We start from the raw sequence: 10,580 nt of genomic DNA, 5'->3' as shown, positions 1-10,580 counted from the left end.
ATGCTCTATAAGTTACACCTGCGACCTTTACTGGAGTTATCTCTTCTTCTCTATTTAACACATTCAAAAAAATATCTACATAAATAGCGAAGAGGAGTGGAGTGGAGAAGAGGGGCATCCTTGTCTGGTGCCTCTCTGAATAGAAAATGAAGCAGATTTATTAACTCCTAATTTTACACAAGATATTGGATTTAAATATAGCATTTTCAATGCTAATATTATGCTTGGACCGAATCCCTTTAAATGTAATAAGTCCCATAGATATGACCAGGTCACCCTATCGAATGCCTTCTCAGCATCCAATAGGGTGATCCCGATGGATGTCTTAGTAGCCTCTGCCCAGTCCATTAAAGCGATGACTCTCCGAATATGGTCTGAGGTGTCTCTATTTGGAATGAAACCGTGCTGCCATCGGGAAACTATTGTCGAAATAATTTGTGATAACCGAGAAGCTAATACCTTTGAGTATATTTTGATATCAGCATTGATTAATGAGATGGGCCTATACGATGCCGGATTTAGTGGATTTTTATCTTTTTAGAGAAATGTCATAATTGTAGACTGGGCCCAGGAATACGGGGTTGCACCTCTCTGTGCTTCTAAGAAAGTGGTAAAAATATCTTGTTTTAAAACATTTCTGAATACTTTGTAGAATTCTAATGGGATACTGTCAGGTCCCACGGCTTTGCCTATTGCTAAGGATAATAAAGCTTTCTCAATTTCCTCCCATGTAATATCTGCCTCGAGATCTTGCCTTTGCTTCTTAGTTAAGCAGGGAGACAAATTTGTAGCCCCAAAATTAAGTAAAAGATCAGAAGAATAAGGAGAGCTGTCATTCTGATATAGCTTAGAGTAGAAATTACAAAAAACCTCCAATGTTGGCTCGGGTGTATTATATACCTGGCTAGCTTCATCTTGTATTGAACTTATAGTATTGAAAACCTCTTTCTGTCTAATTTTTCTAGCTAAGATCCTACCAGAGTTCTCCCCCATTTCATATATCTGTGAACGATAATTTGCCATCTGATTAGCCAATTTAGATGCAAAGACGTGCTTTGTTAATGGCTAATTTTGTTTCTATAGCCCCTGTTTCTTGTGACAGTGAAATTGCTGCTAATAATTTCTTCTCCCAATTCAAAACCTGTCTATAATCTGCATCCATTTTCTGATGTATAATTTTTTGTTTTTTAATTACATAAGATAATGATTCTCCCCGAACCTCCGCTTTAAAAGCATCCCACACCATCTGTGTTGATGCTGATCCTCTATTGAGTTCCAAGAATTCTTTTATCCATTTTGACATGTGTTCCAAATAAGCGGGATCTAACAATAATTTCCTATCGAATGTCCACATTCTAATTTGAGGTGTAGGTACCATGTCAGTTTTAATCTGTATCAAAATTGGATTGTGGTCGGAGATTATGCGTGGGTATAGTTCAAATGTAATATCTTTAATTAATGCAAAATCAGTAAAAAAATAATCTAAGCGGACAAATTTCTTGTGTGGAGAAGAAAAAAAAGTAAACCCAGATGCAGAAGGATTTTTTGAATAGGCTACATCATGTAAACCATAGTCCATTACCATAGATCGAATTGCTCTATACAGTTTCTTCTTAGCACCCTGGTACGGTGAGTTGCCGCGTATAATAAAACCATTTCCTAGATGAAGATTTAGATCACCACATATTATCAAAGATGGCGACCACCCAGCTAACTCTGTGTTTAGAAAATCGACCATAACTGGATCATCTGAATTCGGGGCATATATTGAGCATAAAGTCCATAATCTGTTATTGATATTGATTTCAGCGATTACCCATCTTCCGTATTGATCCACTTTACTACGTTTAAGGCAACCCAGGCCTTTTCTTATCAAGATTGCAACCCCCTTTGTAGTTGTCCCTTGACGAGTACATGCTAATAAAACCATCCCTAAGTCTTTATACATCTGTCTATCGTTCCAGGTAATATGTGACTCCTGAATGCAAAGAATATCTAACTTCATAGTCAATATTATTTGCGCAGCAATTCCCCTTTTTTTCTTATTGTTTAGTCCACAGATATTCCAAGAACATATTCGTAATTTCCCCATATTTAATCAGTTCAGTTCGCAAACGTTTAACACTTTCCATATACATATTGCAGGAATAACACCAGATCTACGACAAAACAGAGCATATTTAAATTTACATAGGCAACCTGTATGCATCAGAATGTTTTTAATTTTATCGAAGAAAAAAGAATCAAGCAATCCAGCACTTTTTTGACATTGTTTGCACCCCCCTTATTCCTCCCCACCCACCCCCGGCTTGACCCCAGCTGACCCTCCCTCAACCCCCCAACCCAAATGAGGCACAGGGACTTTCTAGTCCCTACTGTTGATGTCATGAGAAGCTATGAGTGGCACCCGCCTGAGCTCGCCTCTACAGATATCAAATATCAAATACAACCTACATAAAAAAAAAGAGCATAGTAATGATTAATAGGTTGCTTGAAAGCCATAACAGTTGAGAAAAAAAGCTAGTACAATGATGTAACTCAAATCGAGTCACCCTCCTTAAGACCTAACAAACTTTGCCATTCGTTACTTGAATGCTATCAGAGATCATAATAAACAATAGAGGATAATCAATAGTCAAGAATTGGAGAATAGTCAAAATGAATCTAATAATTCCTTTGCTGCCTTTTCCGAGGTCAGGAAATAAGATCGCTCTCTATGAATAACCTTTAACTTAGCAGGGTTAAGAAGAAAAGCCTGGGCTCCTTTTGCTTGGAATGGAGAGATAAGCTGTCGAAACTGCCAGCGATGCTGAACCGTGGCATGACAGTAATCAGGACGTACAAAAAAGTCTACTCCTTTACCCTTACGTTTCCTATCAGGCCTAGCCAGATCATAGATGGCCTCCCTGGCTAAAAAGTTGTTTAGAGAAACCAGAATAGCACGAGGTTTGGAGTCTGATTTTTGCAGAAGATTCCTTTGAAAAGGGAATCTGTGGGCTCTCTGAAGTTCGATCTCCCATCTCCATTGTGTTAATTCAGGAAAGGCTTCTGAGAAGAGCTCGATAACAAATTGTCTAACATTGCTAGACTCCATTCCCTCTGGTATTTCCAAAATTCTAAGGTTATTCCGTCGCGACCTATTCTCCAAATCAACCAGTTTCCAGTTTATCTCCTCCTTCAGCCCCTCCATCGCCTGAATTTGAATCTTTTGTTGAGTCATATCGTCTTCTATTATCGAAATCCTGCCTTCTGCCTCCGTTACTCTCACATTCGTTTCTGTAGATGTTTTAGCCAGTTTCCTTAAGTTATTTTGTAATTTTCTCACAGCACCCTGTGTGCGGAGATTCTCAGCTCTCGTTTCTTCCCTATGCTGGAGCATTACCTGATATAACATTGCTAGTGTAATTTCCGGTGTTTCTGGACCCTCAGACCCTTCAAACAAGGGTTCCGATGAACTTGCCAGTGGAGTAGTATGGGGGTTATTGCCTTGTATCGTGATAACCGAGTTCCCCTCACTCCCCCATTCAAGCCTTTTTGACGAGTCTTCAATATCGGAAACTTCCTCTTCCTCATCAACAGCGATGTTCCTAATATCCTGCGCAGACCCTGTATCGCTCCAATCTTTGTCAAGATCAGTACAGTCTGAGTCCAGAGCATGAGACAAATCATTCATGGAATAAAAGTTTCCAGCCGAATCAATAGATTCTTCATCTTCCCCAATAGATTGCGTTTCCAACAATGTGGATATAGGAGATATAGTAGATTCGCTACTAATTGTGTCTTTTTGTATTTGTATTTGAGGAGCCTGTAGCCCCACCAACCGTGATGTTTCTGTCGAAATGACGGGGTTTGATAAAATGGGCTCTGGAATAATCAGATCACTAATATCAAGTGTTTCTGCTGTTTGTGACTGCGCAGTCTGCTCAGGGTGTATACCAGATAATATTTCCAAATTTTTAGCTAAAGGTATTGATCCTTTAGCAAGAGCTGAGTTCTTTTTAGAAAACATTCCAGGGATTTTTGGTGTGGTGCCTGTAGTGGCTATAGTGCCTGTAGTGCCTATCCTACAAGTCCTAGAATTCAGTAAATTTGACTGGTCTGGATATGTTACGACGTTATCAGGAACACTTGTTATGCCATCTGTAGAAAGTTCAGCAGAAACAGTCTCAGTTACAGCATTCAACATATTCAAAGCAGGTACCTCACCATTGGGCTGTGTTGGAGCTTGTACCGTGGTCGCTGTAGCTGTAGCTGCGCTTGTCTTTGGTCTCTGAGATTTAGAGACCGCTCCTGCGTTAGGATTCTTCGGAGCCATCTCTGTTCTTGAAACTCCACTCCAAACGAGCTGCCGGTAAGGAATTAGCCGCGTCTGCTCCGTCGAGTAATTTTCCGCTCGTTCAGTCTCTGCTTCCCAACTCACAGAGCTCAGATTCAGCTCCGACCGAGAACCCGTCCTCCACAGAACACCAGGTGTGCGAGGCGTCGACGAAGCCGATGAATGCCGCCACGCCAGCCGGAGCGTCCTGCGGTAGCAGCCCCAGAGGTCAAACCGCATTCCAGTCCCCGGTAAGAAATCTCTAATTTTCTTTGCTTTGCTTTTTTTTGCTTTTTTTTTTCCCTACGAAGTTCGATAACTTCAGATAACTTCAGTTATTAGGCACATACGGCTTTTAGGTGACTCGAAAAAAAGCTCTGTCCAAGCGTAGAAGCGAGCCTGGCGAGAGCCTCCACCTCCAGCTGCTCACTCGGACGCTGCTGCGTCCGCCATCTTGCCTCGTAACCTTTTTGTCTCCTTGCTCTTTAATACAACAAAAGAATTTCCTCTGAGGAAAGGCAGCCATTTAGCCCTAGCTACCGAAGGTAACTCTTGGATTTTTCACAGACACCAGTTTCCTCTTTAGAGGCTAGGTTGTATTAGCTTAGTCACAACTCATATCAAGCCTGAGGCCAACTTTACTCTGTTTTATTTACAAAGGGAAAACATTAGTCATCACCGTTGGTTGCAGCTATTGCATTTCAACATTAAATAAACGTGACCAATAGCCAGAAGCTGGTCAAACACGTTGGGGTTACTACATGGAGATGCAGGTCGTGCGACTTGGGAGCTTTGGAATAGGATTTATTTGACCTCAGCTAAGAAAAACTGAGGGGCTCAGGATTGATACAGATCTACAGGCAGATGTGAACTTTCATTATTACAAGAGGTACAGATTAACAGGAGCAGTGCAAGATCGCGTGTGTGAGGAATAAACATCGATTGTTGTTATTCACTTGGAGTATCCATCAGGCTTGCAAACATCTTCTTAATTTATAACACAGAAATAATTGACAATGTCACTGCTTTTTTACTGTCCTACCAAATGACATTAAACACGCTCAATAACAATGAATTCCTATTATTTTACACTAGAAATCTGTGTTAAGAGTTGCCTAGAACTATCAATTAATAATATGTAAATCCATTATTATCAATTAATAATGTAAAACCACTATTATTTCACTAAAGTTACAAAATTTGGAATGTAAACTTTTCAATTTTCTGATATCAGCAGCTTTAAAATCCATTATTTTTTGTTGGAAAGATATATCTCCATTATCTGTTCATGCTTGGTGGTCGTGGGTTATTTTTACTAGAAAAGGTGCTCAATTATCCATGAATGGGATTTATCATAACTTAATTTCTTATCAGTCATTTTGGTCACCAGTGGATCTATATTTATCCTCTTAAAGTTATATTTCTTATGTCAGTTCTGGGTTTTTTCTCACCTTAAAAAGTTTATTCTTATGATATAATATAGTAGCTCTGTATATATATGATGATTAATTGATATTGTGTATCCCCTCCTCCCTTCCCTTCCTTCCTTTTTGTTCTGCATACATGTATATTATCTAAATATCTATTGTACTTTTATTATTGATGAGTGATCTTTATTTGTTCTATAGGTATAATTACCAAATGATGCTATTTTTGTAATGTCTTTATTAGTTGCTCATATCCCAAAAATGTCAATAAAATATTTTGAACTTAAAAAAAAACAGTTGCCTAGAACATAAACAGTACAACTGCTTTAAAATACATCTGCTGTTTGCAGTAGAACTGCATAATAAATATTTATCTGTCTGCCTACATTTTAAATGTGTAAAAGTTTTATGTCATTCAATCTTCCTTTTTTAGAACTGTTTGTTTGTGCTCTTGGCAATCCTGCTGAAGGATAGTACATAAAATTGGAAATGAATGGTTGCTATTTTCAGAAGGCCTAATTGGCATCATTGTATTGATGGAAAGACTGCTAGGGGCATGCTACTTTAAACTGAGCAATATGACCCGCAAGTTAAGCAGATGTGCCATTCTAATTGATCCCCATATGCTGCAAGATAATCATTTTAATTCCGGCACTAACCTGTTTAAAATACATACATTATATTAAAAAAAACTAAAGTATTCTTTGCATTAAAACACTGTTAAGATGAACATAAATTCGGAACCCCAGTGATGTAAAACTAGAACGGTATACAATATACATTTATGTGGAACTCCAATTTTCAGCATATGCGTAATTTGCGAAGTGCAACTGGTTCCTAGAGCAATCGAAAATTACATGTCATAAAAATATCATGTCATAAAGAGATGCTATAGCACTCACATCGTTTAAAACATAAACATAAAGGCGTGCAGACGACTACAATGATAAGGAACCCATTGCCCTGTTTAAACCTACAAGAATAGCGTTATTACTACTTTCTGCAGCCTTGATCCGCCAAGGGCTTCGAAGCTCGTGAGAAACTCGCCTCCTTTACTTAAACAAATAATTTGATTTTACTATTGAAGTGGATTTTTCGTAATTGTGGGCCTTATATAGATAGAGCTTGATAAACAAGATGCTCCATCACAAACACGGCGGATTTTCCGTTCGCTGTGTTACAAGTGCATTATACTTAATGGCACTGGTAAACGGGCGAGAATATTTCTCTAGCATGCATAAGCATATGCACAATGCCCATAGGGCTGAAAAGGTGTTAGCTCCCCCCCCCTCGTCCCTCCTCACCCCTGTGGTGTGTCACAGGCTGGGCTGAAACTGCTTCCCATGGACACACACTCAGTGCTTGAGTTGCTGTGGTTTAGCTGGACCATGTTTTGCGTGCTTATCTCAGCCTCACCCGAGTATGTCACAGGTCTTTAAAAGACCATTTACTTGTTCCCAAGACTTGGTTGTTTTTTCACTGGTTCATGGACCCCCTGCATCTCCACTCTGCTTATACCTTACATTTGTAAATTTCTTTTGCTTCCACAGTGTGAGAAAGCATTTCCTTAAAAGTAACGTTGAGTATTGTTTTTTCCAGTTTTATATAGCTCAAACTCATCTTAAAGATATTGAGGCACTTTACATGAGTACCAGTCACATTATACAACAACACAGTCATTCTGTAGGCACTCGGAGAGTAAGTGATTTGTGCAGAATCACAGAGGTAACACTGAGACGCGTACCTGGTTCCTCAACCTAAAGCCAGCAGGTCTGGCATTTATGCCACATCCGGTCCAATTTCAAGTCATATTATGAAATGAAATGAAATGAAAACAAATTTATAACGCGCAGAACTCAGCCCAATGGGCATCAAGGCGCCTAACCAAAATAATTGCAAGTCCAGAGAGCTAGTTACTAGTAGGCTTTCTTGAAACACCATGTTTTGAGGGCCATTTTAAAGAGGGGCAGTGAGGATAAAGATTTAACCTCCAGGGGGAGTGCATTCCAAAGACGAGGGGCAACTGTAGAGAAAGCTCTTCCTCCCCATCTGGTCTTCTCATTATGTATCAAAGCATCTGGTCTTCTTATTATGTATCAAAGCATATCAACAATCTGAAAGTCATTGCAGGACCCACAAATCATTTATTTCCCCCAGCCTCCATTCCTGATTGATGCCACAATAGAAATAGTTTAAATTTTATCTTGAACCCCATTCAATGCCATTGATAGCATGCTGAGTTGCTCAGGGTGTCTAGAAGTGCACTAAGGGCGATGGAGGCGGCCCCCTTCCATCCGCGCTCCGGTCCCCCGAGAGAGGCCGGCTATCCCAGGCCAACCGAGGCTCCACGGCACTGCGGTATCGTTACGGTTTAGGGGGGATTCTGACTTAGAGGCGTTCAGTCATAATCCCACAGATGGTAGCTTCGCCCTATTGGCTCCTCAGCCAAGCACATACACCAAATGTCTGAACCTGCGGTTCCTCTCGTACTGAGCAGGATTACTATTGCAACAACACATCATCAGTAGGGTAAAACTAACCTGTCGCACGGCGGTCTAAACCCAGCTCACGTTCCCTATTAGTGGGTGAACAATCCAACGCTTGGTGAATTCTGCTTCACAATGATAGGAAGAGCCGACATCGAAGGATCAAAAAGCGATGTCGCTATGAACGCTTGGCCCCCACAAGCCAGTTATCCCTGTGGTAACTTTTCTGACACCTCCTGCTTGAAACCCAAAAAGTCAGAAGGATTGTGAGGCCCCGCTTTCACGTCTGTATTCATACTGAAAATCGAGATCAAGTGAGCTTTTGCCCTTCTGCTCTGCGGAGGTTTCTGTCCTCCCTGAGCTCGCCTTAGGACACCTGCGTTATCGTTTGACAGGTGTACCGCCCCAGTCAAACTCCCCACCTGCCACTGTCCCCGGAGCGGGTCGTGCCCGGCGGGCGCCGGGCGCTTGGAGCCAGAAGCGAGAGCCCCACGGGGCTCGCCCCGCCTCACCAGGTAAGTGAAAAAAATGAACTTCGGGTGTCTAGAAGTGCATCCTGCATTCAGACAACTCACACATCATTCTCAACACTCACACCATTCACACTGTACTTACACTGCTCAATATGCACTTACGGCATTCACCCTCCTCTTACCCTGCACCCACAGAAGCACACACCTCAGCCTGTACTCACAAGCTTTGGCTCTGAATGGGAATACAGGCACCAACATTGCGGTTTTATATTCATCTTCTCAGTTCAGACACATTGAGTAGCTGCTACTACACAGCCTGAACAAAGGGTTGAAGGTGATGCTTTAGCATTGGTCCTATATGCCCTCAGAGCTGTCACTGTGTTAGGGAATCTGGGGCAGATTTACAAGCCCCTTGTGCCGCCAGTGCGTCACTTTTTGTGATGCACCGGCAGCGCATTTTTCTGCCCCATATTTACAAGGACAGGAAAAGCCACCCTGCACGGCTTTTCCTGTCCTTGTAAATACGGACCCTTTACACGCAGCACTTTGAATGAAAGGGGCATTTCATGGGTGTTACTGTGTGTGTTCCTACATAGCACCCATGGAACCAGACACATTTCCAGATTTACAAGAAACCGTAACTTTGGAAATGCATCTGAATGCTATGCCTCCCCAGGGGAGGCATAGGGAGGAGCAACAAGAAGAAATGTATTCATTTCTCCTAATTGTTTTCCTCTTTTTATGCAAAGCAGCTTTTTGCAGCACACATAGAACGAAGACATGACCAGTTTATGTACAGAAGGAGTCCCTTTCTGTACATAGACAATCCTTTATATCAATGACGTTTTGCAAGAGCCTCACACCTGATCTCCTTCCTTTTACCCTCCCACATACTCAGTCCACTATCCCCTCTTGTACCTGCCACATAGTTACAGATGGAACTGATTATGTATCTAGTTTTATGGAAAGGACAGGTATTCTATTGGTGCCTTTGTAGAAATGTGTATATTCATGACAGTTGGGCCGTTTTTAGGTCTCATCTGTAACAGTTCATACGCTGCTTCACATGCACTCTTGCATGCTAGATATATTGTATTCAACAATTGCTTTGCTAATGCTTACTATGTGTGCAGCATAAAAGGTGTGCTCATGTAACTGGCTGATTGTGAATAGTTTGAGTGTTGCGAGTGTAGAGTGAAAGGTGTGCTGATGTGAGTGCAGGGTGAGCTACATGAGGGAAAGGTGAGAGAAGGGTCCATGTGAGTGCATGGTGAGAGGAGTGCATACAGAGTGAGAGGAATGAGTCCAGGGTGGGTGGTGTGAGCGGTGTAAATGCAGGGTGAGTGGTGTGCCTGTGTGCGTTCTAGGGAAGCAGTTGGCCTGTGTGAGTGCAGGGGTGAGCGGTGAGAGTGAAGGGTGAGTTGTGGGAGTGACTGGTGAGCACAGGGTGAGAGAATTTAGTGCAAGTTGAGTGGTGTGTCCCTGTGAGTTGTGGTAGATTATGGTGCCTGTGTGCTAGCAGTGTGAGTTGAATGAGTGAAGGGTGAATGGAGTGCCTGTGAAAGTGCAGGGTGATCAGTATGCCTGTGTGAGTGCAGGGTAAAAGAAGGGAGTGCAGGGTGTGGTGTTTGAGTCCACGGTGAGTGTTTTGCCTGTTTGAGTGGTGTGAGTGCAGGGTGATTGTTGTGCTTTAGTGAGTGAAGGGTCAAGTTACCGAAATGTCCATTTAAGTGCAGGATGAGTAACATGCTGTGAGAAAGTAGGGTGAGAAGAGTGAGTGCAGGGTACGTGATATGAGTGCAGGGTGAGTGATGTGCCCATTTGAGTTTGAGTGCGGGTGAAAGTGCAGAGAGGGAAGAATGAAGGCATGCTGACTGAT

The 10,580-nt window shown here is 41.8% G+C and overlaps 1 pseudogene; it reads right to left on the bottom strand.

Moving 5' to 3' along the window:
• Nucleotides 1–8,096: 8,096 nt before the first annotated feature.
• LOC144821989 (28S ribosomal RNA) lies at nt 8,097–8,856 on the bottom strand (annotated as a pseudogene).
• Nucleotides 8,857–10,580: the final 1,724 nt, after the last annotated feature.

Source organism: Lissotriton helveticus, chromosome 2_2 (assembly GCF_964261635.1).
Source record: "Lissotriton helveticus chromosome 2_2, aLisHel1.1, whole genome shotgun sequence".
Lineage (NCBI taxonomy): Eukaryota > Metazoa > Chordata > Amphibia > Caudata > Salamandridae > Lissotriton > Lissotriton helveticus.
This window is presented reverse-complemented; position numbering and strand designations above follow the sequence as displayed.